General features: G+C 37.3%; 1 pseudogene; it reads left to right on the top strand.

Moving 5' to 3' along the window:
- The first annotated feature begins 19,436 nt into the window (after window positions 1-19,436).
- Window positions 19,437-20,338, top strand: LOC119543671 (annotated as a pseudogene).
- The last annotated feature ends 6,677 nt before the right edge of the window (window positions 20,339-27,015 follow it).

Below are 27,015 nucleotides of genomic sequence, written 5' to 3'. Positions count from 1 at the left end.
TTTGACATTGAGTTAAGCAGGTGTTATCTGCAAAAACAGTTACAAAGAACTGTTTATGTAAGAAAAATAATGGTTACATTTATTGTTTATCTGTTATAAAGAATGATTCCATTTTATTAAAAACAAAAGTCCTTAAATTTGAACCTAACTCTGATCAAGTCTTCAGTCCCAACCATCTGCTTCAGGTCATACAGACTCAGAGAGACATGTTCAATGCACCATGGAGATGCAGGCAGCAAAATACAAACTATGGGAAACTCTCTGCCGAACCTGGTCTTTTAACAAATTCACTTCAAAGGAAACAGAGAGGGACAGGATGCTATGGATTACAATAGATTCAAGAGACACAGCAATGAATAAGAATGTACATTTCTTATTTGGCTCCTCACTGAAAAAAAAATGGTTGAAATTAAGATGATGAGGAAATCTAAATACAGACTGGACAAATACCCTTATATTTTGGAAACACATGCTAAAATATTATGAATAAATAATGATTTCATAAATTTACTTCAAAACAATCTTGACAAAGGATTGGGTGTGGTCATACATGAAACAAGATCGGCCATGAGATAACTCTTGACTGTTGATGACACCAAGTGATACATACGTAGGGGGTTACTATACTATCTTTCTACATTTGTGGAGTTTTTTTGAAATTTTTCATTATAAAAAGTTAAAATAAAGTGAATTAACAGAACAATTATTATTTACATAATTATCTATGTAAAAATAAAATGGTTCAAATTGGTATTAACTAGAAGAATTTTTTACATATTTCATAAGCAGGGGGAAAGGTCTCATTCTTGATTCCACTGGAAGTTATGAAACAGCTTCAAATCCCACAATCTCCTTGTCTCAGGTTGAAATGCAAGGGGGACATGGGAAGCTGCCATCAGACCTCACTCTTCTCATCAATGAAGTAAGAAGTTAAACGTGTGTTGAAAGACGTACACTGTTTCCTGAGACTTCTTTGAACTGGCCTGCCAAGGGGCTCCACTGCCTAAATTTCTATTCCCAAACTCATTTCATGATTAGACTCACTTTTTCCTCTTGCTCCAGCTCAGCACTACTTACTTATTTGCATTCCCTGTCGACAGGGCTCTAGCCCAACTTAAGTGTGATTAGGAAGATAAGCCCAAATGGCACCACAAAATACTCCAAAAACTAAAACTCCCCTTGTGGTAGATAGTGCCTCCCCAATACCTGCGTTATTTTCCTCCCTCCTAACAGAACTCCAATATGTCTAATTAAAAATTGCCACCTTAGCTACTGTGGCAGTCAGTTTGGCAGTTCCTCAGAGAAGTTGAACAGAGTTAGCACCTGACCCAGCAATCCCAATTATTGGTATATACCCAAAAGAACTGAAAACAGGGACTTGAACAGTTATTTGTTCACCAATGTTTATAACAGCATTATTCATAATAACCAAAAGATTGAAGCAGCCCAAGTGTCTATCGACAAAGGGAGAAACAACATGTGTTACATATGCACAATGTAATATCACTCAGCTATAAAAGGGAATGAAGTTCTGATACATGCTACAACATGGATGAACCTTGAAAACATCATGTTGAGTTGAAATAAGCCAGACATGAAAGACAAATAGTATATGATTTCACTTACATGAAATACCTAGATAGTAGATTATAGATCACCAGGGGCTAGAGGGGAGGGAGGGGAAGGGAAAGTTAGTACTTCATGGGTGTAGAGTGTCTGTTTGAGGTGATGAAAAAGTTGGAGTAATGGATGTTGGTGATGGTAGCACATTTTGAATATAATTAATACCACTGAATTCTATACTTGTAAGTAGTTAACATGGGAAATTTTTAGTTGTATATATGTTGCTACTCACAAGATGATGGCCATGTAACATAGTACTACTGGTCAATAAGACAAAAGTTGAAGACTCTGAGAGGGAATTCCAGGAGCATTCAAGGAGCAACCCATTTATGTTCTTTCCCTTCTCATTTTGCTGAAGGGGTTTCACCCATCATAACTGGTACTGCAGTTGCCATACTGCAACCACAGGAACAAAAGACATATGCTAAAGATGACAGAGCAGGACTAGAGAGAGTCCCTTCTTCAACCAGCTTACCAGCCAACTGCCTATTCCCGTTCTTATGACATGAGAAAGATGGATCCATAGTTTTTTGTTACCATGGTTGGATTTCTGATAGATCAGTATATAAAGTGCCCAAAATGTGAACAATATGACCTAATTATTAAATTCCTAGATAAAAATCAAAGTTCAAAAATTAAATCCACATTTCCTTCTAAGAGTAATTCAAAGAAAGTAATGTAAAGCTATTAATCCTCCCAATTTCTCACTTCGCTTGGTCTCAGATAGAAGGACCTCAACCACATGCCTGGGCATTGCAGACGTCCTTTCTACTATTAAAATCCTATATACTTATGACTCGGTTTAACAGTCTTTTATTGAGAACCTACTATATCACCACTTTTTATTTGTGTTGGAAGAAAGAAAAGATGTGTAATGTAAAGCATCTAATATGAAAAGCTCACACTTTCCTTTCACTGGAAAGAGAAACATAGAAACATAGTGATTTAAAATAAAAAATGGATCATATTATCAAGTGTTGTCCACATTTTAAGTGCTATAAAGAGGCAAATAAGGCACTCCACTGCTAGCCTATATTCTACCTTTGTGCAAATTAGAAAACCATGCGCCATCCACAGAGCGCCTTACTGCTCTTTACAGCGGATCTATCATAAACATACAAGTGTCGTGTACAAGATATGTATATGGGTCTGTCCAGACCTGCACATGGCTCTGCCCAGCCTGGAATAAAGAGAAATGAATATGGGCTAGGATGTCATAAATAGAAAAAGCTTTGAGTTGATCCCTCAATATATTTCTTAGATAAAATAGATAAGTGAAGTTTTGTGCTTTATGTATTTTAGACTAAGTTTTTATTATTTTAAGAAAAAGTACCTATCCAAAGAAAGTAGTACATCATATCTCTAATATCGATCCCCATATTCTGCCAAGTCTGCAAAAGTAAATAACTCTAATCTTGCTATTAGAAATCCATGGGTGCATACTCTCCTGTGCCATAAAGGAACTCAGTAAACTCATAAAGTGGCAGTAAACCAAATTTCAAAAGAGCTTTTTATGTTCTTGAGAATTGCACATTTGCAGGGGAATGAACATATGCAGGGGAAGCATAGTAGCGATTACACTTCCTCTGATGCCCTGCTTGCAGCCGTGAATATCTGCATTGCCACTGGTGAGTTTGCAGTTTGCTGGCTGAGACACCAAAGCCAGGGGTTTTATTTGCAGGAATTTAAAAATAAATATGGTTTTTAATCCTCTCATGAACAAGACTGCAGCAAAGCAGACGAATTGATTTAATGACTCAAGTAAAATGCTCACCTGAGTGATCTGGAAAAGAACCTTCTGAATATCTCTCCATGTTCGATTAAAAATGGGAATGACACATTCTTGGGTTGGATCAAGTGGAAATTCCTTTCTAGGTAGTTGAAGTCAAGAGTGCTTAGCTTGACAGTGCATTCAATCCCCTGAGGAGTTTCTAAAACTAAGGAATTCTCAGTCCACCTCAGTCCTTTAATCCCGAGATGGGTCCAAGAGTCTGTACATTTTATAAGCTCCCCATGTGAGTCAGGTATTAGCTGGCATGGCAATGGGCTGAGAGGTTAACCTGTTAAAAAATTAAGCCACGTCATTATTCTGGTTCACATGTGGATTTCTATAGAACAGCTTTTCCCAATCTTTTTACTAGTAGAAAATAATCCTATTTCTAAGGCACACTGAGTAAACAGATGAGGTTGCTCACACTCAGAGACTGGCGGATGAGGAGAGGGTGGGGGATGCCCTAGACACTGGAGACTGATCAGCCATCACCGGGGCCTGTGACCTTTTCAGAGAAGAGGAGGGATGCTCATAACCGGCTTTTGTAACTTAAAAGAGGACAAGAACAGACACATTGGGATCTAATTATTTTCCCTCTCCTCCTCAATCCCAGAAATGACATTTTCCTCTTGAGCAGGGAGGAAAAAAAATTATACTTTATATTGCTCCACTTCCACTATAATGTCTAGAAAATCTCTACTATCCATTACTTCCAGCTTGATTCTTAATACATAAACCTCAGCTCCCAACAAAACCTGGCTACCGCAAATCAAAAACATTGAATTTAAACTATTATCTTCCTCTGGACTTTAAAACTTTAAAAACTCTACTTTGAAACTCAGAGCCTAGGAGGCTGCTTTGTTCTGGGTGGAATCCAACATTCCTGTTCCTGGACAAGACATTTTGGCCTTGAGGCAAATGCCTAAAATAATGGAGAAATTATTTCATATATTGTATTATTTATTCAGTTATTAGCTGAGGAAGTCAAAATATCATTCTCCTATATATTTACTTTAATTTCCATTTTACATACAGACCAGAACCTGACCAACTCCTCTGGATCAAGTATACTTTATCAAGCACAGGGTTATACAACACACAATATAATTTTAGGATAGAGTGCAGCCCTCTCAGGCTCCCCAGGCTAATACTGACTGGCTTAAAAACATTCTTGAACCAAGGGCTGCAAAACTGGAATGCAGCCAGTTTTCCAACCATCTTGGAGAGAACTAATTCGGCAATGGACACAATTATGTAACAGTGTTTCTGCTTCCTGAAATTGGGATCATCTAGAGAGCTGAGGGTGGTCTCTGGAGCTGCCCACCCCCCACTCGGAGACTCAGGTTCAGCTGGGATGGACTAGGGCTCAATCATAGGACTTACCTGCGTTTTAGAAACAGGAGTTGGCAGTCATCATGTGCCTGTTATTTCACATTTTCATAAATGGGAGATTAGTTCTGATGTACAATAATGGAAAGATGTTTTTAGGTCTCAGGCATCACCTGAATTCCAAAGGAATTTATTACATGCCTATAATGTGCAAAGTATTAACTGCAGTGGAAGATACAAAGAAAAATTGCTTGTCTATCTAATGGGACAGAAAGGCACAAACACAATGAACCTTAATACAAAACAGACAGTTATATAAACTTGAGAAGAAGAACAAGCAAAAGGTTCTGGGAGGTCTTAATTGAAATAATTCTCCTAAGAGAAAAAGCAAGAAATATTTTGGAAGATATCAACCTGATATTTACTTAAAAATTCTCCTTGTACGCACATTATTTTTCGTTTTAGTGGCTGGTCCTATGAATTCAAGATACAATAATGCTTTATTAATCTAACCATTGTTAATGAACAAGAGTTCTAGCACATGAATTTTCCAGATAACTACAGCCTGCCTCCTAAAGCTCTGATTCTAATTTTCTGTTTTATTATTTAATTAAAAAACACTTTGTATTAAATATAAAAGCAAGACAAACTCAGTATGGGAAAAAATTAAATCATATTAAATATCATAAAAGGAGAAATATACAGAAAATTTCATTATCTACATTTTAATAGCACTCTGAATATATCATCTCAGAAGTTTTTACATGCACGCAATATTAAAAATTCAAAAACATTACTAAATATTAATGCTGTTTGGTAACCTTTTTAATATTAACATTATAACATGGATACTGAAAGGAAGATTTTAAAAGGTTGCCCCAACTTATTTAATCAACCATATTGACTGTAAATTATTTTTTCAGGTTTTCAGGTTTAATCTTGCTACAGATATGTTTGCACATGGGTTTTTGCAAATCTATTCAGCTATTCCTACAGGACTCAACTTCCAAGAAGTAGGATCTCTGGAGCAAAGTGTGTACATGTTTATAACTTTAATACATATCATCTGAGTGATGCCCAGGTAGGTTCTGTCACCCAAGTGAATGAAAACGCCTGTATCCCAATATTCCCACCAACCTAACCTCTTCAACTTTGCTAGTTTATAAACTGTTTTGGTTTGATTACCAGCGAATGTGAATACCGTTTGTATCCTTCCAAAAGAACTTCTATTTCTTCTTTAAAGAAATTTTCTTTTGAAATGTATGTCTTTTTCTAATTAGAAAAAACCTTCTGTAAATTACTGATAGTAATCTTTCATCTGTTATATGTGTAGCAGTTTGTTTTTCATCTTTTAATTTGTTTCTGACTTAAAATTATTATATTGTAACATCTATATTCTCCTTTGCTTTTTCTAATATTTGTATCATGCTTAAAAACTTCTCCCAACCTCAAAACTATAAAAATATTATTTTATATAGTGAATGACAAAAATAATAAAAACATAACTTTTCTGTTTTAAAATTTTTTAACCACCTTTATTAATTTATATAAAAATGTGAGCTAGAGAAGCATTTTTTTCCCCAAATGGCTTGTCAGTTGTGCCAACACCATTAAATGACAAACTCCATCTTTCTCCACTGATTTGAAAGGCCTCTTTTATCATATTCTAAATCCACATGTTCCTGAAAGTGCATTCCATTTTTCTCTACATGTATCTTAGTAAATGCAACTTAAAAACAGTATTTCCAGAACTCATATGGCATGTGACTCTGATAGTCTTATTTTCCTGAAGTAAAGTTGGAATTTTGATTACGATTATATGAGGATATAGATCAATTTATAAAATATTCATATTCACATTGTTTATCTCCCCCATCCAATAACATGAAATTTGTGATCCTAAGTATTCTCATACATAGCTCTCACAAATACCATATTAATTTTATTAATATGTTATAAAATGTTTTCTAATTGGTTACTTTGAGTGTACAAGAAAGCTTGATTTTAAGATAGTTTACCTATAACCAATCACTTTACTGGAGTCTTACATTATTTATAATGGAATTCAGTAGATTCTCCAGGTTTCTTGAAATCAAAAATCACATCACTTGAAAATAATGATGACTTTGCCTCCAACTTTCTAAAAAATTTTGCTCTGTGCATTTTTTCTCTTTATTGCTGTAATAACGGGGAACAAGTTTTATAAAAATGTATTGTTTATAATTTGTTTTAATTATATTTATAATACAACTATATAATTATAATTATATATTTAATATTACATATTATATAATTGCATAATATTATATAATTTAATATTATAATAATTATAATTGTTTTTATTTATTAAAATTTGTTATTCTTTGGGGGAAGGAATGACTTCATGTTTCCAATTTGGCCCATTCTTGGATGAAAAATGAGGGCATACATGGCATTTGTGCTAAATTTGAGTAATTCTTTTAATCTGATTTCAATTTTACTAATTATATTTTCTACTAAGTCCAATCTGATATTTGACATCTTTTAATATTGGTTATTGGATTTTTCATTTATAGAAATTCTGTTCATTTGTTTTCTCAAATCTACTATGCTACCCTGAACTATATTAAAGCTCATCAATTTGTTTCTTTAAAAATGGTGATCTTTGGGGTTTAAAATCTGTGCATGATAATTCCAATATCTGAATGCCGCATCAGTTTCTAAAGCCTGATGTTGCTGGTTCTTGCTCATGTTGACTTGTTTCCTCTGTGCCAGGTTATCTTCGACAGCTTGCTGAGTATTGCTTCAAACAAGTTTTTTGGGGGTTCCCTGGAGCCAAGGTTGACTATGAAACCCAGTGAGGTGTTGTGCAGCTTCTGCCAGATGCCTGGGACCACCACCAGAACTTGCCTTCTCAATCCTCATTCATGAGGACAGAAGTTTCTTCACCAACCCCAACAACGCAGTCCATGGACACAGATTCCTCGGACTGATTTTTGTTTTTTCCTTTTTGATTTCTTCTGCCCTCTCAAAGCACAGTAGCCTTCTTTGAAGTTTAAAGTTTTGAGTTTGGTAATGTGCGCATTTGAAAATTTAGCAAATAAAAATAAAAGATGCCCAGTTCAATGTGAATTTCAGATTAACAATATTTCTTTTTAGTGTAAGTACGTCCCAAGTATTTCAAGGAACATACACATGAAAAAAATTGCTCTTAATCTGAAATTCACGTTTAACTGACATCCTGTATTCTACCTGGCAACCCTGGTATTAGGTTTAGTTCTTGTCCATACACACCCTAGTAGCATAACCCTTAATGATCTCGGCTTAACATGGGGAGGGGAGTCCTTTCAGAGTCGACTCTTGAGCAGTCCCAGTACTTAACTTCTGTCTCTCTTGCCCCACAAGAATTCAAATACAGTCCAAGTGTGCAGCATGGACAAATGCCCCCAGGACAAAAGGCTTTGGTGCTTGGATAGTCTGTTCATACATCTCCTGCAGTTATCCGCTATCTTGTCAGCTTGTCAATGTTTTAAAAGAAATGTTGGTGTTGGTGGTAGTGGCTTTCCCCAGCATTTTGTGGTCACTGTTTAACCAGGAATAGCCTAGTCCCAACTATCAGGATGTGCGGGGGACCATTTTCAGCCACTGAGGACTGCAAGCAGTTTCTCCCTCTATGCTGCTGGGCTGTGCAATTGCAAATTAAGTGTATGAAAAGGGAGCAGCTCTGCAAAAGGCATATCTTAATCCGGCAGATGTTCTCCCAGACTTTAAGCACTAAGAAATTGAACATGTAAAACTGGAGCTTTCATCCCAGCTGGAATTAATTACTCCTTTCTCTGGGCTCCCAAAGCAATTTGTAACTCCACTACGGCACTAAACTCTCTCTTGGATTATAGATTTGTACATACTTATCTGTCGTTCCCTTTCGATTGAAAGCTCCTTGATGGCATAGGTTTTGTTCTTGCCTTCACAGTCCCAAATAGAACTCAGTATGGTGGTAGAGGAAATGCTTTCAGCACTCAAAAGATACGTGTTAAATTACAGTGAATGAAAGAGAAATTGGTAGAGATTTTATCCAAAATCAAAAATAGAATATAGATGCAAATAGTCAAAGCCACATTGAAGACAGTTGTTATCATGTACATATTGTCTAAGAAGGGCAGCAAAGCTATTAGATGCTTTTAAAACCTCACTTTGAATCAATTTGCCAGTGGCCTATCTTGGGCAGTACCCCAAAGGACACAGGTGACAAATGTATGTTAGTGATGATCCAGGAACACTTGTATCTAGCCTGGGGCACCCCATGACCAGGGTTGGAAGCCTAGAAAGCCATGGGCACATATGAAGGATTAGCTGGAAAGCCAGATGAAGCAAAATACAGGGGTATATAAAATTGGAAACAGAAACACAAAAGAAAAAAATGTTTCTACTTGGAATTGTGCCTAGATTATATCACCATCCTTCCAGCACACCTTATGATGCTAGCTGAGCAGGGCAGGAGGAAGTTGTGATAAGGGCAGGGATCCCAAGAAGTTAAATACAGACTTCCTACAGCTTAACTCCTCATGATAAGGAATTTCAGCTCTGGGAAACAACTTGCTGAATATCACTACATCCCTCTCCGCTACCAGTAGACAATCTCTCCGTTTTGTATCCCTGCCCTGACCAGGGGACTCTGAATGTAAGCTCCTGCTTTAGGGCCTCATAGACACGCAGGATAGCATGCAAAGTAGGGGATTAGTGTCCTTAAAGGGCACTTCAGCCAGTGCCCAGAGCAGAGCAGCCAATCTTAAGCTGACTGATCATTCTGCACAGGGCAGAGAGGTCAGGAGAAACACAACATATGAGCCCAGATAGAAGAGAATGCAGAGCATCAGCTGAGGGTTTCCTGCTGAGAAAAGGCATCAATACATGGTTTAGCAGCTGCTGTGTCTTTGGCCTGATATTCTGGGTGCTGTCAGATGACAAGTACACACTGCTGCCTTTGAAGGTATAATCACAGAGGACAGGGAGAAGGCGTATGTGCAAACAGAGTACAATGGGCCCTTCCCTGGGCCCATGAGAATAGCCACACCAAATATTTTTCAATAATTTCCAGGCCCAATTTCTCCATCTCCTTCCAACTATTGCTCCTAAATTCTACCATAATGTTAATATTAAAAGTGTCTACTCTGAGGCATGCAATAGATGAATGAAACTTGAGGACAGTATGTTGCGTGAAATAAGCCAGAAACAAAAAAACTAACATTATAACGCCTCACCAATATGGACTAACTATAGTGTGTAAACTCTGAGAATTGAATTTGAGAGCACAGGTTATCAGGGGAAGGCATATTATAAAGGTTCCTAGATTTTAAGCTCTTATAGCAGTCACATCTATTCCCGAGTTGTTATGGTTATTTCTAAATTCTGAGATGCTGAGCTCTTTGTGTAGAACCTGGTCATTCCCTGGAACTTCAGGTATCTGTGTGACACCTGAGACTCAGAGCTAGTGTTCTGCAGTTATGAAACTCAGTACTACCCCATACAGCAACTGTTTAAATAGCTGAAAAAGAGATGAGACTTCAGTTAAAGAAAGAATGACGTTCATCTGGTTAGGACTAAGGCAAATCAGACTGAAGGGTAAAGGACAACATTGATGGTGTTTTAAAACTTCAACTTCAGTGTAACACCAAAGGAAGAGATGCTTATTTGGTGCAGAATTTATATCTTCTGTAGCACACTATCTAATTTAATTTGTGTGGTCAGTTTTATTCAAACACCTTAACTACACAGACCCTTAAATAGGGAGTGAGATCTGGTTGGTCTGTACAGGTTAGCGTAATGCCCCGATTCATCCCAGAATAATGTGGGCAGAGAATAAAAAAGTACTTGCAAAGCCCACTTGAGGGACTGGGGGGAAATGTGGAGATATTAAACTTTCCCACCTGGGGAATTCCTGATAGTCTCGCAAGCATTGGGGACTTCCAATTTAGTAGGCTGAGCCCTCGATCTTGGGGCTTGCCCTTATGAAGCTTGTTACTGCAAAGGAGAGGCTAAGCCTACTTATAACTGCGTGTAATAGTCACCCCCAGAGAACCTCTTTTGTTGCTCAGATGTGGCCTGTCTCCGTAAGCCAACTCTGAAGGTAAATTCACTGCCCTCCCCACTACATAGAACATGACTCCCAGGGGTGTAAATCTCCTTGGCAACATGGGACATGATTCCCAGGCATGAGCCTGGACCTCGCACTGTGGTATTGAGAAAATCTTCTTTACCAAAAGGGGAATGAAAATGAAACAAACTAGTTTTCAGTGGCTGAGAGATTTCAAATAGAGTCAAGAGGTCATTCTAGAGGTTATTCTTATGCATTATGTAGATAACTCTTTTTAGTTTTTAGTGTATTGGAATAGCTAGAAGGAAATACCTGTAACTGCTGAACTGTAATCCAGAAGCCCTGATCCTTGAAGATGATTGTATAACTATATAGCTCTTAAAGCGTGACTGTGTAATTGTGAAAACCTTGCGACTAACACTCCCTTTACCCAGTGTATGGACAGGTGAGTAAGAAAACAAAGGCCTCAAAACAATAAATAAATAATAGGGGAGGATAAGGGGTAGGGATGTTTTTGGTGTTCTTTTTTTATTTTTATTCTCATTTTTATTTATTTTCTTTTTGGAGTAATGAAATGTTCAAAAATTGATTGTGGTGATGAATGCACAACTATATGATGATACTGTGAACCACGGATTGTACATTTTGGGTGACTATCTGGTATGTGAATATATCTCAATAAAATTGCATTTTTTAAAAAGTGCCTACTGGTAGGCAGAACATTAGGTGAGTTCATTGGACACATAATGTCCATTTCAAGGGAATCCAGTCTTTGATCAAGCCTGACACTAAGAGATTTTCACAAAGTTTTTTGTAAGCATCACCATTCAGAAACATTGCCAAATTTTACCACTAGAGGAAGCAAGCAGTAATAAACATGTTATGCTTTACCCGCCCTCCCTATGTGTCTTGTGGTCTGAAAATACACTGTTTTTAGAAACTGCTCAGGTAGGACGGTTGGTCTGTCCCCATTGCTGGCCGCAGCCATAAGGGACAAGGGAGTGGGGGAGACGTGGGAAGCTGAAGAAGGGATACCATCTCATGCTGTAACAAGACTCACACAAAGACCTTGTCCCCATGCCCTACCATGGCTCAAAAATTGCTAATTCTAAACCTTTTTATATTAGAGAGAGGAAAACAGCCTCTCTTTACTTCCTATTCCTGTTTACAGAGGGTTATACCTGTGTCCCAGATCTGCGTTAGAAGTAAACCACCTGAACAGGAAAAGAACAAAAGAAAATCATGGCATGACATGGGCACAAGTCCAGGAGTGATGGAGCAGGGGCCACCTGGAAGTATCACTTCATGTCTAATTCTACGGTAATACATGTTTTAACATTCTCATTCTACTAATCTGCCCCACTCACTTGGCAATGTGGATTATCCGATTCTGGATGAACTGAGGACCTATTTGCTCAGAACACATGTGTCACTGTTAGGAACACAGGCTCTGGTGTTGGAACAGTGGAGCTGGAATCCCAGGTCCACCACTTGCTGGGAGACTTGCTGGGTAACTTATCCTCTGCAAGCCAACGTTTCCTGTTTTGAGAAGCAAGAAAAAGAAAAAACACCTACTTCACAGGATTGTTGTACAGATTAAATAAAATAACTCATTCCAACTGCTGAGCATTTAGGAAATGCTCAATAATGTTATTCATTATTAGAATTATTATTATTCAGAGCAAGTTCATGCAAATCAAGAGTCTTTAAGTAAAAGCTTTGGGTAGACAATAAGCAAAAGAGATAGACGCTCTGCATGAAATGACTGTGAAATGAGAAGAAAGACTTGTTAAGCATTCCCTTCAAAAAAAAAAAATCCCGCTTATAAATGATTTTGTGCTCTTTATAGAACCTGGTCCATCTGTGTACAGCCACAGGCTCTGCCTCCATGTGGAGAAACACTGGGGAGTCATTCAAACCCTGAGTACTGCTGCTTTCACTTCAGATAAGCCAGATAAATAAACTCCTTACAAGGTGATGAAAAAGTTTTGGAAATTGATGGTGGTAAAGGTAGCAAAATATTATAAATGTAATTAATACCACTAAACTGTGCACTTGAAAGAGGTTAAAATGGGAAATTTTGTGTTTTATATATGTTACCACAATAAAAACTAAATAACTAACTAACTAAATAAATAAATAAATAAATAAACTCCTGACAAATAGGAGCCAGCACTGGCTGGAAATCTTCTATATATTGACTTATTGGGGCTGGTCTGACTCATTGCTTCACAGCTTCTTTACTGAACTTTTCACTAACACAGAAAATTTTTTTTATGGAAATATATACATATTCAGTTGGTATTAAATGTTTCTTATTTTCCCCAAATTTAAATTCAGGATGTCTATTTGAAAAGGGATTATACATTAAGGTATTAATGCAAATAACAAAAAATAAAAATGGTATGAAGTGGGGTTGGTTTTTTTAAACATATCTGAAAGATATGTTTTATCAAGGTCCTCCAAAGGCCTCACCCCTTCAAGGTGAAAGCTCAGTGGGAGGTGACAGATTGTATTTTCCTTGTCTGCTTTTTCTGATTCCCAGGACATTTTCTGTTCCCTATCTCCCTTCTTCACTGAGGGGGAGAAAACTAATCTGATAATTTGTGGTTGTTATCCAGATTATATCTTCTAACTGCCAGCTAATGGATAAAGAAATTTTAACTTTCCTGGGTAAAAGAGAAAGGATTTTGAAAAGAGACTCTATTCTCGAGTTGCTCATGACATATTGAAAGTGAACTAACTCTCTAATCTTTGTGGTGTTTACGATTTATTATTCAGAAGCTATGTCTATTAGGATTAGCCCATCTTTGGGTAGGCCCAAAGATTCTGGGCCTACCAATGTCAAGCCCGAACAGAAGACTCTGTTCTAGAGATCTCACCATAAGGGAAATGTCATTCAGTAATTCAGCTTCCTGAGAAGGAGATGCAACCTTTTGCCTAAACCTGGATTGAGAGGGAGAAACCAGAGAGGGAAACTCACCCTTTCTGATTGTGAAGAGTGAAGAGATCTTGGAGGCAGATCTAGGTTGGAAAGCGGTAAGACGGCAATCTTAATGAAGAAGGGTGGACCAAAGAAAGGTACCCGGGAAGACATCCATTCCTTAAAGACTTTGTATCAGGAAAATGCAAATTTTAACTATAATAAGATCCCATTGGACATCTATAAGAATGGTTAAAATTTAAAAGACTGACCATAACAAGCGTTGGCATGGATGTGGACCAATCAGAACTCTTATAATCTGTTAGTGGAAATGTAAAATACTGCAACCACTACGAAAAACAGTTTCTTTAAAATTAAACATACACCTATCATACGATTAAGCCATCCCACTTCTAGGTATTTTCTCAGGAGAAATGAAACCATATGTTCACACAGAGATTTGTAGACAAATGTTCGTAGCAGCTTTATTCATAGCAAACCCAAACTGAGTGCAACTCAATTCAGTGGGTAAATGGATAAACAAATTGTGGTATATAATTTGTGGTATATAAAATATGGTAAACAACAGCAGCAATAAAAAGGAACAAATTACAAATGCAACCCAAAAAAAATCTCAAATCACTACGTACAGTGAAAGAAATCATACTCAGAAGAGTATATACTCTATGGTTACATTTATTTGAAACTCTAGAAAAGATTGAGCTAATCTGTAATGATAGAAGACTAATCAGTGGTTGTTCAAGACCCAAGGTTTGAAGGGAATTGACACAAGGGGCATGTGGACATAACAGACTCTTTTGTGGTGGTCAGAACATTGCATACTTGATTCTAGTGGCGTTCACATGGAAGTACGCATTAATCAAAATTAACTGAACTGTACACTTAAAACAAGTGCATTTTATTATATGTAAAATACGACAAATAAAGTCAATAATAATAAACTCCACTGAAATATAAATGTCAAAACTTAGCCCTAAAAAACATGGTTCCACTACCTTTCCCACTGGCTTTTTTCCTTCTCACATGCAGCCCCATAAATAAGAGCACTTTGGCAACTGCCTGTTAGAATCAATGAGGCATGTAGATGAAAACAAAACATCTTGATAAAACAGTGAAAAACAAATCAGTCTATCAAGAAAACAGTTTAACTTTTTGGATACTTCAAGTTGATGACCCTAAACATTATTTAAATATCTACTTAATTTAAAACATTATTTAAATATCTATTTAATTTAATTTAACTACACTTCCTGTCTTTTTATTCAGTTGTAGACATACGTCTTCAGAATTTTTCCATGGGCCTTGAAAATATCCAAATTAACCCAAAAAATGAAAGGGCAAAAATAGAAAGTAAACAGATGCTTATTTCTGTTTAATCAACTGCCTGATTGTTTTCAAAGATATCACTAGTTCATAAACACTGGAAATAAATATATAGAATGACTGGCCAGGCTGCTGGACTAACACCAGCTCTATCATATGATTCTTTCTCATGCCTCTGAAGACGGCAGGAAACACAAAGGAAAACTGAAGATACTCTATCTTTCTGCCCTCCCCAATACATGACTTAAATGCCAACTGTTGCCCTCAGCACTTTCTCAGGCTTTTGACTCAGCATGGGCGGGAGCTACAGTTACAGTCTACTGTGCAATTGAACCTTAGCAGAGATTATTTTTAAAAGAAACCTGAGCCGACTCTGTGACATTTCTTCTGATTCTAGCCCCTGGGGCTCAGATATTACATCAAGGCACTGATGCTGTGAAGAAGGTCAGTGGAAATGTTGGATAGCACAGAATCTAAGGAACACAGTTGGGATTCCCAGCATCTGGGAGATAAAGCTTTACATCCAATTCGTTTAAATGGAAGAAGCAGCAAGTGTAGAAAAATATCCTACAAATGCTAGTTTCCTCCTCCTGCTCTTGTCAGAAGTATTTAATCTAGAAAATTACTGTTCAGATTCTCTCTTCCTACCAGCTTGGACTCACTAGTCCTAACCTGTTAGCATGTTAAAAATGCTGTTACTAGAGTGGAAAGAATTCACAAAAATAGAAAAATTGGAAACAAAGATCTATGACAGTGGCTACAAAGTAAGGAGAAAATATGTATAGTGGAAGACATGACTAAATTTCAAAAATGAGCCCATCAACTCCTTTGGTTCCCCAGTTCTGGACTGCCCTGTACTCTGCCCTCAGTCCAGTATCCTGGGCCTGTTCACCTTCCTGATTGCCCAGGGATGTGCACACTCACGCACACTCACACCAGTCACTACTGTAGCCCTTTGTCTCTCACTAACCTAAAGAACAAAGCAGCAATCTGCAGAAGCACATTCAGAATTCTGTGCTTGCTATAACATAGATTCCTACAGAAAATTAGCCCAGAAAATAAATCACCAATGCATTCATTTATTTAACATATTTGTAAGAGTCTGTTCAATTCTTCACTAAACTTTTTCCAGTGTTTTTCAGCACATCAAGAAAACATTTAGTCCTTGTTATATAAAGTCCAGGGATATTGAAATTAATGGATTTATAAATCTCAGCATAATTGCAAAATATACCCTAAGGATAAAGAAACAGAAGGAGGAGGAGGAAGACAAAGAAAACACATCAAAAGGCAGGCACTGTTCACTGCCCACATTCAGTCTTTGGGTGTCATTAAGGGGTAAGGACCCCATTCTGAAATGTTTCCCTGGGGAGCGCCTTCAATCCCAAACTGTAAGACTCTGCTGTAAACGATCTTTCTCGCCTGCCTGCCTGCCTGCTTGCCTTATTTCTTTTCTTCCTTACTTCTTCTTTCTCTCCCTCCCTCCTTTTCTCCCTCCATTTTCTTGTCTTTCTTCCTTTATCTTTTGAAAATTCAAATTACACGAGGATGAAATCATTTACATCTTCAAAATACTTTTGTTTATTCTGTACATATTTAAGTGTTTCTACATAATGTTCCCCTGCCATTTTGCATACCCTGTATTTTAACTCTCCACCTCTTGTAAATACTTGGACAACAGGGTTGACAAATCCTTTTTCTTTTGGCAATCTCCTCCCTTCTTTCCCACCTGCTTCACAGTCCAATTACCAAGATATGTGTAGTATCTTGGAAAAATTCTGCCCAGAATCATGCTCAGTAAATTTCCATTCCCTAAGTGAGGGCTATTAAAAAACCAAATAGAATTACACCTACCATGAAATTATGTAAATGTATTAAAATGACTACACTAAAAAGAAACAATCTTTTTTTCAAATGACACTGAATCGTTCAAACATAGATTTACATTTATCATATTTTCCAAATTGACACTACAAGGAGAGCCCCTCTAATCCTGTACAATAACTAAATATTTGTAGGATTAATATAGTGGATTTGGTGTATTGCCCTAATGGTTAAATAGCATCTGCTTGATACACACATCACTCATTGATCATATGAAAATCCTGAGACTAAATTTGGATTACCTGTGAATCATTTTAAGAACTTAAGAAATATGCATGTATTCTATACTTGCAGCTTTCAAATCTTGAGAAGATCAAAGGGAATTTTCAACTGGAAAAACTTAAGAACTTTTTAAGACTCCACAAATTATATACGTTTCACATATAAATCAAGATATAGAAGAATTTAGGCCACAATGGTATAAATGTCAGACTCATTTGTTTATAATATAAATAGTGCAAATATTTACATATATCTCATCAAATCATGCTTTCTGATGAAATACAGAAGCAGATGGCCCATTCGGCATGATTAAAGCTAAGTGATGTATTTTAATATGACTAATTTACGGAAAGAAGGAAGGAGGAAAAGAGGATGGGAAAAGAGGAGGGAGGAGAGATAGGTTCCATTTAAATAATTCTATTTATAATTAGAAGGTTGATGATAATCTGGCCCAACCAAATTTATTTCTTTCAACTGGGGAAACTGAGGCCCAGCTTGCCACTACCCTTTTGCTTTTATTTTCCAATAGGACACCACCTGCCTCATTAATATATGCTACAATGTCCTAGAAAATCATCAGCCTGTTCTATACTAGGATTCGGAGGGAGAGAAGAGTGCCATCATCTTATTGGAACTCCAAGTTAAACTACACTTATTCTTCTAAAACAATGGATACACTTAAGAAACAAAGTAAAGGAATAGATTTAGAATCACTCTCTAGAATATAAAAGTGGAAAACTAATGATTTACCCAAAATACGCTGAATGAAAACCATGGATACAGACTGAAGGCTTCCTTCAGTTTATGTAAAATAATGCATACATAATACATAAACTAATGGAAAGCAAATAGACATTGGAGTTGAAAAATAATAACCAAATTTGAATTCCAAATCTAATCCTTAATGGTTATGTGATATGGGGCAAGCACATAATTAACCTGATCTCAACTTCCCTACCCTTAAAATGGGCAGAATAACAATCACTTTATGCTATTGTGGTGAAGATTACAGGGGATAACACATTTAAATGACTTAGTACAAGGTCTGGCACATAAATGTCCCCAATCACTTCAGTTACTATTATTACTTTTATTATTGCTATCGCCCTTTGATGTCACTGTTAACAACAATATTACTGGTTCACCTTCAGGAAAACACCTGAGTTTACAGCCCGATCCTCATCTTTGTAAGATACTTAAAAGCTAATTGTTTTGCACTATCCAAACTAACAAGTGATTAATTTATATATTAGTATTTCAAATGGAAACTGGCTATATAGAGAGGGCACCATTAATGCCAAAGATTTGTACATAAAAAAGCAGATTATATATTAAAGCAATGTTTGGTAAACATTACAAAAGGAACAAATATTGACTGAATGCTTACTATGTGCTGAGCAGTGCTATATAAACAAAGGTCTCCACTGGCCAATGAATACTTGGCATTGGAATGGAGATAGCTCAAAAATGAATAAATAAGTAAAAGCAGAGGTCTTAATAAGGGAATCACTAGCTTTTCCTAAGATATTGGAAGAGAAGGCAGCAGCAGAGACCAAAACCCAATGATCTAAATTGCACTGAAGAAGCAACTATCCAGGGAACTAGGAATTAAGAGACAACCACCTTGCAATGTCATCAACTTGTCAGGATAACAATCAACTTTTAAGAAGCAGTTTAAGTAACATCTTATCCTTTTTCTCCACAATTAATATGCTTAAATACTCCAACCTATGTTGGTTCCACCAAATTAAGTACCACCCAGTATGGCTTCTGTTTCCTATGTGATTTAGACTGGAATTCCTGCAAGAGGTGCTGTATACTTCCCAGGCTGCTCTAAAGGTTCAGTATAAGCTGGGCCAAGCATTGAAGAAGTGCCTTAACATGCAGCCAATCTACAATAAAACCCTAGGCAAAAGGGAGACACTGACTTCCAGAGTTAGCACATCAAAATAATCAAATGACCAGATATTAGCAAAAAATCACAAACCATACAAAGAAAAAAGATATGGCTCATTCAAGAGAACAAATTAAAACTTCAGAGGAAACACAGATGTTGGAATGACTAATCAAAGTTCAAACAAAGCTCCTAAATCAATTCAAAGAGCTAAAGGAAAATATGGTTACACATAAACTAAATATGTATATAGAGCTAAAGGATATTAAGAAGAAAATGAAGAATTAGAAAGCCTAAAAAGGAATATAACAGAACTTAACTGGATGAAAAACACAATAATGGGCACTAAAAATACACTAGAGCTTCTAAGCTCATGGCGGGGCTGCTAGCGGTCGCCGGCTGAGTCGTGCCACCTCTGGAAGGCTGCTTTTGGCATTTCTTGTGTTGTGGAGTCAAGCTTTGGGGCCCTGCTGAGGCGATCATGAGAGCCTACCCGAGGCAGCTCTGCATGAGGCGAGAGGAGGCGTGGCGGGGCTCGGGGCTTGCAGGCAGCTGCCTGGGAAGCCGGGCCCTCAGCATGGCCATGCCACTATCCCCAGAGTCATCAGGGCCCAGGTTGAAGGGCTGCAGAGATCCCACGCGCCCCTCGCAGCCTGCTTCTTGGAAGTCCTTAGCATTCACGTTTGCTATTGGAGGAGCTTTATTGGCTGGAATAAAATACTTCAAGAAATAAAAGGCAGAAAAGCTGGGTAAGGAACGGCAGTGAAGCCTTTACTCGGGAGACCATTTTCCCTCACAACTCATATCGGAGAGCCTAAAACTTACAAGGACTACCTAGGCCAGTGAGTATTGATTTATTTTGGTTTTACCCATTGCCCTGATATCTGTCCAGAAGAACTAGAAAAAATGATTCAAGTCGTAGATGAAATAGATAGTATTCCATCTCTGCCAAATTTAACTCTGCTTTTCATCACTACTGACCCAGAAAGGGACACAAAAGAAGCCATCCCAACTTTTGTGAAAGAATTTTCTCCCAAGTTGATTGGCTTGACTGGGACAAAAGAAGAGATTGATCAAGTGGCCCGAGCATACACAGTATATTACAGCCCAGGACCCAAGGATGAGGACAGGGACTACATAGTGGATCATACAACAATAATGTACTTGATTGGACCAGATGGTGAGTTTCTAGATTATTTTGGCCAGAACAAGAAGAATCCAGAAATAGCTGGTTTGATTGCTGGACACATGAGGGAGCACCGGAAGAAGAGTTAGCCGGGCGGTGTTGGCAGAGGCAGTGCCGCCAGAGGCAGTGCGCTCTCACTAGAGAGGACGGTGGCTTTGTGTCTCCCAGAGGAGCTGATATATGTGCAACCTACAGAATGGCCTTCGTACCATGAGAACATCTATATATTTTGGGCAGGGCATCCTGCCCTGGGGTTCATCCAAGATACATTCTTGGCACTATAAAGATTACTACCCAAAGTCTCCCAGATAACTGCCGTCAGGACAGAGGACCAAGATGATATGAAGCCAGTGAGGAGCAGCCCTTACAGAGGACACTGCAGGATGCAGCACGTTCGGTGACTTCACCCACATAAACAGGGCCCCCCGTTTAGCTCTGCTGCCCCTCCAGTATCTTGGACCCTTGCTTACACAGATTATGGGACTTAATTTCCACAAAAAGAGGATAATTTCTATAGTGCTCTTGCATTCCTCTTCGAGTTCTTAGTGGTCAATTTGGAAAAACAGTGAAATTAGGCTCTTTGCCATTCAGAGTTAATTTTTATACCTGGGAGCACAAGTGTAGTCTTCCTTGTTAATGGGCATCAGTGTCAGGCTCGCTTTTCATTTCTGACTAATGAAGAGAAAAAGTATAGTTTAGGAAAACTCCTGGATCAATTTTGGGGGCCTTTTATGTGATTTTTAGTGAAATGATATGCCAGATTTTCAATGACACATGAAAGGGAAATAAGAGGGTATTGATCATGAGTGTGATACAGAATACTTCTGGGTATACTGGATTGCACTGCTTGGAAAATAAAGGTGTCTTCAGTTTTTTTTTAAAAAAAAATACACTAGAGGCATACAACAGCAAATTTAAACAGGCAGAAGAATTAGCAAACTAGAAGGCAGGACAATTGAAATCATACAGTTGGAGGAAGAGATAGAAAATTGAATGTGAAAAAGTGAGCAGAACCTAAGGGGCCTGTGTGACAATATGAAGCATACCAACATTGTTTTATGGGAGTTCCAAAAGGAGAAAAGAAAGGAAAAGGGTCAAAAAGAATATCTGAGGGAATAATGGCCAAAAATTTTCCAACTCTTACACAACACATAAATATACATGTCCAAGAAGCACAATGTACTACAAACAGGATAAATCCTAATAGACCTACTCCAAGACACACACAAATCAAAATGTTAAATGCCAAAGATTAAGAGACAATTCTGAAAGCAGCAAGATAAGAGTGATTTATCACATACAAATGATCCTCAATAAGACTAAGTGCCAATTTCTCATCAGAAACCATGGAGGAAAGAGGTAGTAGTATGATATATATAAGATACCGAAAGAGAAAAACTGCCAGCCCAAAATTCTTTATCTGGCAAAAGTGTCCTTCAACTATGAAACAGTGTATAAGACTTCCATGGATAAACAAAAACAGAGAGTTTGTCACCAATAGACCTGCCCTACAAGAAATACTAATATTTTAGATTGAAAGAACAGATAGGAGATAATGACTTAGAGCAGTATGAAGAAGTGAAGAGCTCCAGTAAAGGTAATTAAGTTGGTAAACACAAATTCCATAATACTATATATTCAGTACATAATTCTGCTTTTTATTTCCTATAAGATTCAGAATACAATTTAATAAGAAATAATCATATTTCCTGGTGATGGACATGCAAAATATAAAGAGGTAATGTGTGACAAAAACAACATAATGACATAATGAGAAGAAACAGAGGGATATAGGAGCAGAAACTGTGTATTTTACTGAAGTCAAGTTGGTATCTTTTCAAATTAATTGGTTATAGACCTAGGTTGTTTAATAGAAACCCCAAGGTAACCATAAAGTATTTAAAATATATACAGAAATGGAAATGAGAAAGGAATCAATCAGTTACATCACAAAAGATCAACTTACACAAAAAGAATCTGTAATAAAAGAAAAGAGAGACAAAAAAGATACAAGACATATAAAAAGCAAACACAGGGCTGAAGTAAATCCTGCCTTACTAGTAATAACAGTAAATGTAAATGGATTAAACACTCTAATCAAAAGACATAAATTGGCAGAATCTATAAAGAAAAGCATGATCCAACTATATGTTGTGGACAAGAGGCTCACCTTTGATCCAAAGACACAAATAGATTGAAAGTGAGAGGATGGAAAAAATATTCCATGCAAATAGTAACCAAAAGTGAGCAGGAGTAGTGTGCTGGCTTGTATATATTATGTCCCCCAGAAAAAGCCAAATTCTTTAATGTAATCTTGTGGGGGCAGACATTAGTGTTGATTAGGTTGGAACCTTCTGACTGAGTGCTTCCATGGAGATGTGACCCACCCAACTGTGAGTGACACCTTTGATTAGGGCATGATCTCTTGATTTAATATTTTCATAGAAATTTGGCCCCACCCATTCAGGGTGGGTCTGATATAATTACTGGAGCTATAAAAGCAGAGAAACAGAAGGACTTGAGAGAGCAACTGAGAGTGACATTTTGAAGAGGAGCCGCAGCCACAAGGGACACTTTGAAGAATGCACAGGAGCTGAGAGAGGAGTTGAAAACGCAACCTAGGAGCAAGCAGATGCCAGTCACATGCCTTTCCAGCTAACAGAGGTTTCCCAGACAATAATGGCCATCCTTCAGTGAAGGTACCTGACTGCTGATGCCTTACTTCAGACACTTTATGGTCTTAAGACTGTAACTGTGTAACCAAATAAACCCCCTTTATAAAAGCCAATCCATTTCTGGTATTTTGCATTCTGGCAGCATTAGCAAACTGGAATAGGTAGCTATACTAATATCAGACAAAATAGACTTTAAAACTAAAACTGTTACAAGGGACAGAAAAGGATATTATATATTAATAGGAGGATCAATACACCAAAAAACAAAAATCATAAACATTTATGTACCTAATGACAGTGCCCCAAAATACATGAAGCAAACATTAATAAAACTGAAGGAGAATTAGACACCTCTGCAATAATAGTTGGAGACTTCAACACACCACTTTTGTCAATGGATAAAACACATAGATAAACAATCAATAAGGAAACAGAGAAATTGAACAATATGATAAAGGAACTAGACTTAACAGACATTTATAGAACACCACAACTCAAAACAGCAGAATACAAATTCTTCTCAAGTACACATGGATCATTCTCCAAGACAGATGACGTTAGGACAAAAAATAAGTCTCAGTAAATTTTAAAAGACTGATGTTACAAAACTTCTTCTCTGACCACAATGGAATAATGCTAGAAATCAATAACAGATAACTGAAAAATCAACAAATATATGGAAGTTAAACAATTCACCCTTAAAGAACCAATGAGTCAAAGAAGAAATCACAAGAGAAATCAGTAAATATCTTGAGATGAATGAAAATGGAACACAACATATCAGAACTGTGGGGAGGCAGCAAAGGCAGCACTGAGAGGGAAATTTACAGCCCCAAACAACTACATTTAAAAAGAAGAAAGAGCTAAAATTAAATACCTAATTACACACCTGGAGAAACTAAAAAAAGAACAGCAAATTAAACCCAAAGCAAGTAGGAGAGAAAAAAAAAACAGAGAAGAAATAAATGAAATAGGGAATAATAAACAACAGAGAGAAATAACAAAACCAAAAGTTGGTTCTTTGAAAAGATCAACAAAATCATGAAACCTTTAGCCAAACTGACAAAGAAAAAAAAGAGATTGGATGCAAATAATTAAAATCAGATATTAAATGGGGGACATTACAACTGACCCCACAGAAATAAAAAGGATCATAAGAGGATAGTATGAACAACTGTATGCCAACAAATTAGACAATCTAGATGAAATGGACAAATTCATAGAAACACACAAATTACCTGCACTGACTTAAGAAGAAATAGAAGATCTCAAAAGAGCAATAACAAGCAAAGAGATTAATTCAGTCATCAAAAACCTCTCAGCAAAGATAAAGCCAGGACCAGAGAGCTTCACTAGTGAATTTCACCAAACATTCAAAGAAGAACTAACACCATTACTGCTCAAATACTTCCAAAAAATTGAAGGGGGGGAACACTTACTTACCAACTCATTCTACGAGCCAGCATCACCGTAATACCAAAGCCAGATAAAGATATCACAAGAAAAGAAAACTACAGAACAATATCCCTCATGAATATAGATGCAAAAATCCTCAACAGAATACTAGCACACCAATTCCAACAGCACATTAAAGGAATTATATACCATGACCAAGCGAGATTTATTCCAGGTATACCAAGGTGGTTCAACATAAGAAAAATCAATTAATGTAATACACCACATTAATAGAATGAAGGAAAAAATCCACATGATCATTTCAATTGATGCAGAAAAAGCACTTGTCAAAATTTAACACCCCTTCCTGATAAAAGCACTCAGAAAAGTAGGAATAAAAAAAAAAAACATTCTTAGCATGATAAAGAACATACATGAAAAACCCACAGTTAACATCACACTCAATAGTGAAAACTGAAAGCTTTCCCCCTAAGATCAGGAACAAAACAAGGATACCCACTGTCACTTCCGTTACTCAGTTACACTGGAAGCTCTAGCCAGAGTGATTAGGCCAGAAAAAGAAATAAAATGCATCAAAGTAGGAAAGGAAGAAGGAAAATTCTCCCTGTTTGCATATGGCACAATCCTATACATAAATAATCCTGAAAAATCCACAACAAACTTACAAGAGCTAATAAATGAATTCAGCTAAGTGATGGGGTACAAGATAAACACTCAAAAACCAGTGGTGTTTCTATACACTAGCAATGAACAATCCAAAGAGGAAATCAAGAAAAAAAATCCATTTACAAAAGTAACTAAAAGAATGAAATACCTAGGAATAAATTTAACTAAGGACATAAAGGACTTGTACATGGAAAACTACAAAACATCGCTGAAAGAAATTAAAGACAACCTAAATAAATGGAAGGATATTCCATGTTCCTGGATTGGAAAACTAAATATCATTAGGATATGAATTCTATCCAAAGCAATATACAGATTCAACACAATTCCAATCAAATTTCCAACAGTCTTCCTCACAGAAATGGAAAAACCAACCATTAAATTCATATGGAAGGGTAAGTGGCCCCAAACTGCCAAAACCATCTTGAAAAAGAAGAACAAAGTTGGAAGATACACACTTCATGAATTTTAAAACTTATTGCAAAGCTACAGTAATCAAAACAATGTTGTACTTTATGATGATACCATGAACAACTGATTGTACACTGTGGATAAATGTATGGTATGTGAACATAACTCTATAAAATTGTAGGAAAATATATATATAAGAGTAAAAGTGTTGGAGAAAACATGGTGAGAGGGATGATGCCTCACCAATATGGACTAACTACAATGTGTAAACTCAGAATTGAATCTTAGAACATAGCCTAACGTGGACACAATAATTGTAATAGTCACTAGACTGTAAGCTCTTACAGCAGTTAACTCTATCCCTGAATTGTAAGGCCTATCTCTAAACTTTGAGATGCTGATCCCCTAGCGTATAACCTGATTGGTCTCTGGAACAATGCATATCTCTGAGACACCTGAAACTCAGAGCTAGAGCTCGGCAGATATGAATGTCAGTATTAGTGCATACAGCCACTGTCAAAAAAAAAAAAAAAAAGCTGAAAAAGAGCCCAGACTTCAATTAGTGATATGAATGAAGCAGGTCTGGTTAAGACCAGGGCAAGCCAGGCCAAAGGGTAAAGGTTGAAACTGATTGTGTTTTAAAACTTCAACTTTCATATGAGACCAAGGGAATAGATATCTATTTGGTACAAGATCTAAATTTTCTAAACGGTACAACTCTACAGTCGATTTGTTCAAACACCACAATTGCATGGAACTTTGAATAGGAAGTGAGATACGGTAGGTTAGTATAGGCTGGAGTGAAATAGTGACACATCCTAGAGTAATTCGGGCAGATAATAAAAAATATATTTACAGCCTCCCCCTCCCCAGCCCCGAGGATCTGGGGGAAGGTGCGGATGTCTTGGACATCCTCACCTGGACTGGTGTTGATGTTGTCACAAACATTGGGACTGGCGGTTTGATGTGCTGAGCCCTCGAGCATGGGACTTGCCCTTATGAAGCTCAATACCACAAAGGAGAGTCTAAACTTGTAAGTAATGGTGCCTAAGAGTCTCCCCCTGAGTACCTCTTTGTTGCTCAGATGTGGCCCTCTCTCTCTCTAACTGAGCCATCTCGACAGGCAAACTCGCTGCCCTCCCCCCTACGTGGGACCCGACTCCCAGGGGTGTAAATCTCCCTGGCAACACAGAGTATGACTCCCGGGGATGAATGTGGACCTGGCATCGTGGGACTGAGAGTATCTTCTTGACCAAAATGGGGATGCAAAATGAGACGAAAACGTTTCAGTGGCTGAGAGATTCCAAATGGAGTAGAGAGGTCACTCTGGTGGACATTCTTATGCACTATATAGATAATACCTCTTAGGCTTTAATGTATTGGAATAGCTAGAAGTAAATACCTGAAACTACCAAACTCCAACCCAGCAGTCTGGACTCCTGAAGACAATTATATAATAATGTAGATTACAAGGGGTAACAGTGTGATTGTGAAGACCTTGTGGATCACACCCCCTTTACCTAGTGTATGGATGAGTGGAGGAATGGGGATAAAAACTAAAGGACAAATGGGGTGGATGGGGGGATGATCTGGGTGTT

This window comes from Choloepus didactylus, chromosome 9 (genome assembly GCF_015220235.1).
Source record: "Choloepus didactylus isolate mChoDid1 chromosome 9, mChoDid1.pri, whole genome shotgun sequence".
NCBI classification, from domain to species: domain Eukaryota; kingdom Metazoa; phylum Chordata; class Mammalia; order Pilosa; family Megalonychidae; genus Choloepus; species Choloepus didactylus.
Note: the sequence above shows the minus strand (reverse complement) of the source record. Positions and strands in the feature narration are given on the sequence as shown.